This window comes from Cydia fagiglandana, chromosome 23, assembly GCF_963556715.1.
Source record: "Cydia fagiglandana chromosome 23, ilCydFagi1.1, whole genome shotgun sequence".
NCBI classification, from domain to species: domain Eukaryota; kingdom Metazoa; phylum Arthropoda; class Insecta; order Lepidoptera; family Tortricidae; genus Cydia; species Cydia fagiglandana.
This window is the reverse complement of record NC_085954.1, coordinates 1830754-1836663: the sequence shown is the minus strand read 5'-3', so window position 1 is coordinate 1836663 and position 5910 is coordinate 1830754. Positions and strand designations below refer to the sequence as shown.

The window sequence follows — 5910 nt, the reverse complement described above, 5'->3', positions numbered from 1 at the left end:
ATGTATTTTTAATGATTTTTAAGTATTTTTCCATTTTATTCGGTAATATTACTGATACAATTTATGTATTTTTACATAAGAAAACTGTGATTTTAAATATGGGCAAGGTAAAATTACTTGTTGTTTGTGTATTATTACCTGTAAAATTAGGTAATATATCATGTTATTAGGGGATATTTTTCTGTAAAATTCAATACAAATTCTGTACATTTACGGTAATTCTCCGGATTTAGTTATTAACCATTCGTTAGTTTTTTTTCTTATGTATTTTAATTAATGCAGCCTGTCTGCAGACTGCATTTATTAAAATACATAAGAAAACAAATACCAACTTGCTAATAGCAAAGTCCTGAGAATTATCGATAGCATGTAAATGTACAAAATTTGTATTGAATTCTTTAGGAAATATCGCCTAATAACATGTAAAACGAACTAATTTTATCAGTCATAATATACAAACAACAAGCAATTTACAGTTTGGAGGTTATTTAATAAAAAACAAAATTACAAAGAAATAAATTTATTGATTTTCACACACTAAAATTATAGAGCACACGCGTATATACACGTCTACGTGCATATTATTATTATTTATTCTGTGACAGAGTACAAAAAGTAGAAGACATATACGACACTATAAATTATATCTTATGTACATAAGTACTTCTTATGAATTAGTCTTATAAAAGTTTCGGTTAATAAGGCCTATGTGAATCTAATGCGTGAAACCTATACCATTTCAAGTAACGAATTGTCTGAAAATGTTTGTTACTGACATTAATTATAGTTAGTTTTTTTAGCATTAGAAAGAACTTGCAAGAAGTTAAGCGATCTTGACATGTCTTTTAATAGAAAAACGCTTCTTAAAAATCAAAAACTATTACTTATGACTTCCTTCTTTAGGATTTATTTTAAAAATATACCTTTGTATAAATTCTAATGTGTTTTGACAGTCCACTGGATATTCCATATTCAAGTTGCAGTAAGCCGCCATCAATAGTTGTAACGACGTAGGCAGAATCTCAGTTTCGCTAACAATCGTTTTTTCTACCAGCAAGTAATATAATTATATTTTCATTATCTGTGGACAAAAAACATAATGGTTAAAACAGGTAATATAATAGGCCCCCAAATTTAATACTTCCTCCTCAAATAAGATAATTTATCGTATTACGTTAAGTGGCACTACTAGTGAGTAAGGGTACAAGTCTCGGGCAGCGCAGTTTTAAAAGGGTGTAAGTTCCATGCCCCTTTTACAACTAAGCTGCGCGACACTTGTACCCTTTTTCACTAGGGCCACAGGTTTATTCAATACATTTACGTTTTAACACTGTATGTTTCATTTCATATAGATTATATTATGATTAATTATAAATTATATGAAACATACAGTGTTATGCTTCGCAGGTAAGGCATTTTATCATTGTAATAATAATTAAGTCTCACCTAAAAATACAATGTTAGGCGCAGCTATTTCGGATAGCTCTGCAACTTGAACCCTGGTTAATGTTTCCTGGAAAAGAAAAAGTTAATAAGATTAGTAAATGGAACTACTATATTTAGGATGGTACCTCATCTGGAAGAAAATGGATTATGAATTCTATCTTGGGTATTGCTCTCCCTCTATGTGACGGATGATCAAAATAGCGTGGGCCTATGTTGCACCAAACCTGAGTTCCACTAGGTACAGCCAGGGTTCAGCATCAGCTCTATCTTGTCAACTTCAAGCGTCAAATTATTAAATTGACATCATACTGCAAAATAAATGTGGTTTGAGTCAGCACATTAATGCTTAACAGTAGGTATCCAATTATAGTCTATTCTACAATACACTACATTCTACAATTACACAAAAAATATTTCATTACGAAAAGTCAAATTAATTTAGATTTACTCACCTTTTTCAATGATATTTTTTAAAGTTGGGTCCATTATTGGAACAGCTTTCTTGATTGTTTGGTCTACTGACCAAATTTTAATAACGGGCATGTTTTACTGTGAAAAAATAACACAATTTATTAGTGTTGGTGACTATTTAATTAACCTACACAATCAAGCATGTACTAATATCGTTTTAAATTTAGATGTACTTAGCTAATAAATACTTACATTTTTTTAATGACATACGACGAAAGCGGCTGCTCCAAGATTTGTAGATCAGGTCTGATCCACCCTGGACGTGGACAGGACATGATATCAACTGGACTTTGTAAAGGACGCCGAGGAAACCGTTGGAAAAAAGTTGAACCGCGAACCCTTTCTGGAAGTACATAACGTTTTGAGGTCTAATGCAGATTTCACTAGATATTCGATGCAAGAAAGTAAAGGTATATCTAATACTTATATTTACCTGTTTTCTTGTATGCTATCTCCAATTTATTTACACGTTTACACAAGTACTACGTTCTACGCACAGCGAGTGAGCGAGCGCCATTTTGATGTGAACTCATGAACTGCGCAGCGGACAGCGCAGCTACAGGTTCGTGGCGGGGGGGGGGTGCGCCTGACTAGCGATCGCGTGATCCATGTAGCTCGCGCGCCATTGGCGCGCGTTATAATATTGATCCGTGATTGGGTGTGTGCCAGTGCCGCACAAAATTCGTCCAATCCGCGAGTGCTAACGGATATGAATTCATATTTGAAGATTTATAGTTTATTTTTCGAAATTAATAATTAGGTACACAATTTTACCAATAATTGCTGACATTGGTACATATAAATAACATCGTAAGTTTTGTCGTAAACTTTGATGCTGTAATTCACATTAAGGGGTTCCCTGGAGCCAATGAATGACCTATCTGAATCCCTTAGTTTTCTAATTTTTTTTTGTAGCTTATCATACGGTAAAGTTGAAAAGAATTTATGTACGAAATAGGTATCATTTGATATTTACCAATCGCTTTTCGGTGAAGAGGAAAACATGGTGAGGAAACCGGACTAATTCCAACAAGTTTCCTAGTTTCCCCTCTGGGTTAGAAGGTCAGATGGCAGTCGCTTCTGTAAAAACTAGTGCCTACGCCAATTCCCGGGATTAGTTGCCAAGCAGTTCCCAGGCTCCCATGAGCTGTGGCAAAAAGCTGGGATAGCGCGAGGAAGATTTATTATCATAGGGTAAAGTGCCCTATTACCAGCCACCTGCATTAATCGTTGAATAACTTTTATAATATGTCCAAAACTACACGGAATGTTTGTAAGTATACACGGTGTAACATGAGGAAACCGAATAGCTTTAACCACGCATTTCTGAGGTCAAAAGAAAGAAAAAATGTAATATGAGTTTAGGTATACTTCGCAAAAAAAAAATTTTTTGTTGTTGTTTTGTTTTTTCAATTTCTTGAATGTACATGTACATAAAAATAAATGTTATTTGATGTTTATTGGTAAACTTTTCACTTAAAATTGATTTTTACATTTTTTTTTCGTAAAACCTACTTTTTGCAAAGCGTTACTTGTCACTTTTTGACATCTATCAAGAAGGATACTTTAGACTACGTCCCATAGCAGCAACATCAAAAAGGTCTTTTACACTGTGTAACAATAAAAACTTGTTTTTTTTTTAATTAATATTATCTCTGAAACTAGGCGAATTTCAAAAAAGTTTATAGGACATTTTTGTCTCTAAATATGATCAGGAATACGCAGTTAAAATTATTCGGTTTAAAATATTTCGGTTTCCTCATGTTACACGGTGTATTTGTCCGCGATTATCTCGCGTTTAGCTGAACCGATTTTGATGTGGTTTTCAGAAAAGTGTTTGTTACATTCGGGAGAAGGTATTAGTATACATAGAGCTGAGCTGATGCTGAACCCTGGCCGTACCTAGTGGAACCAGAAAAGACAAAACTGTGGAAAAATACAATTGGACAGCGCGGCAATGCCGCCAGCCTTCTTGGCACCCTGCCCAAAGGCACAGAGCTGGAGCCAGGTTTTTATTTATAATTTTAGTTTATATTGTAGTTAGTTGTAGCTTTATGTAGTTTTTAATTACATGTAGTTAATAATTTTTTGTAACATATTTGCTGTGACTTATTTTTTTAATAAAAAGAGACGTCATGATCGATTACCTTTTTTCTCATTGGGGCATTTTACCCTATCCCATATTTACTTAAAAATTAATTGGGAGGAAAACTAACTTTTTATCCCGCCAGGTGGTGGTGGCGAAATAGCGACTTTACCTCGCTTTGACATAAAAACTGTCAAACCACATACATTTTTTGTAAGTTATTCTATTCTTGTAAAATTTTCTCAAAAACGCCTATGTCTGATATGAATATTTGACATATTTATTTTTAGAGACGTCAAAGACGAACCCAAATAAATAGGTACCTACCTAGATATGTATGTAGATTTCGTATTAAGTAACGAAGTATTTCTATCTTTACATAATATTAATGAATCTATTTATCTTTAAGTAGGTATTAGTAGTAACGGTGTGGTGTGAGCACAAACCGATTTTGCCTAAAATTAATTAGGTAAGTACAGTCACCTGCAATAATATGTTACTCTTCGAAGGCCGCAATAATATGTGACACGCTCTTATGGCTCTACAGATAAGGTCGTGTCAGATATTTTTGCGGCCTTTGAAGAGTAACATATTATTGCAGGTGACTGTACCTACTTACTAAGTAAGTACCTAAGTACCTTCTTAATTTCGAGCGCACGGGCGGCATTCTCAGCAGGTTAAAACTTGTTCACGGAATTGTAGGGTATTCCACCTGTCCAGTTTCTGTTTCTTTGTCCAATGTGTGTTTTGTCTCACATTTTGCTTGAGAGAGAGAGTGAGATGCCATGACATTGGACAAACATATCATTGGACACATTACCGCACCGCACCAAGGTCATTGCGACGCACCCATAAGTAAGACCTTGACAACAACCTTGACAATGCCCTTGGTGCGGTGTGGTAATGTGTTAGCACTGTTAGCAGCTTTATGGTAACATTCCATTTCTAACCGCAGCTGCACTACCGGTACTGAACGCGTCGCTGTCATTGTCAATTTCCATAGTAAAATTGACAGTAATGCAGCTGCGGTTAGAAATGGAATGTTACCATTAGGCATTAAGTAGTTTGTGTTCTATTCTATGTATGTAGGTAAAGGATAACTCACGCTCACGTTAGACCGGGCCGCATCCGGGCCGGAGCTTCCGGCGCTTAGGTACGTTTCTATGACATGACAGGCGAACACGTGATGCATTCCATAGAAAACGATGCGCCGGAAGCTCCGGCCCGGGCACGGCCCGGTCTAACGTGAGTCACCCTTAATGGGTACTCGTATGTTACCGGACGAACTCGCGGGCAAGAGCTAGGAATTCATAAATGTGAAAAAAACCGGACAAGTGCGAGTGGGACTCGCCCACCGAGGGTTCCGTACTTTTTAGTACTTATTCTCTTTATTTATTTTTCTTCTTAAGTTAGGTTAATTATAATATGAATATAAAAGTAAAATATAAAAACACTTACAAAATAATAAAAAAAAGTTATAAACACACAGTACTTATTAATTGTTATCACTCACACTTAATAATGAGAGAGTGAGATGCACTGACATTGGACAAAGAAATTGAATGCAAATTTGACAGGTGGAATACCACCCTAAGGGCCCCTTGCACCATTCCACTAACCCGGGGTTAACCGGTTAAATCTGGAGTTACCTTGGTTACCAGTACAATTTGACACTGGATTAACGGTTTAACCGGTTAACCTCGGATTAGTGGGACGGTGCAAGTGGCGCTAAGTTAGTTAAGTAGTAGTTTGGTATTTTTACTTTTATGCTGTTTAACTTGTTTGAAATAAAATAAATAAAAATGTAATGTTAAGACACACATTGAAATAGTAAATTTGCAGAAAATTAAGGAAATATTGGTAAATATCATAATATTGTTTGTAATATTACTGACATGTTTCGGAAT

General features: G+C 35.2%; 1 long non-coding RNA gene across 2 annotated transcripts; it reads right to left on the bottom strand.

The window, feature by feature from the left end:
* Positions 1 to 504: 504 nt before the first annotated feature.
* Positions 505 to 2458, bottom strand: LOC134675795 (uncharacterized). 2 transcript variants are annotated; one of them, XR_010099795.1, is made up of 5 exons: positions 2351 to 2458; positions 2110 to 2260; positions 1899 to 1995; positions 1447 to 1754; positions 505 to 1081 (listed from the first exon to the last, which is right to left on the bottom strand). It is a non-coding gene; the product is annotated as an uncharacterized LOC134675795 (long non-coding RNA). The 2 variants fall into 2 exon arrangements; XR_010099794.1 differs by having other exon boundaries at positions 1447 to 1995.
* Between the last annotated feature and the right edge of the window lie 3452 nt (positions 2459 to 5910).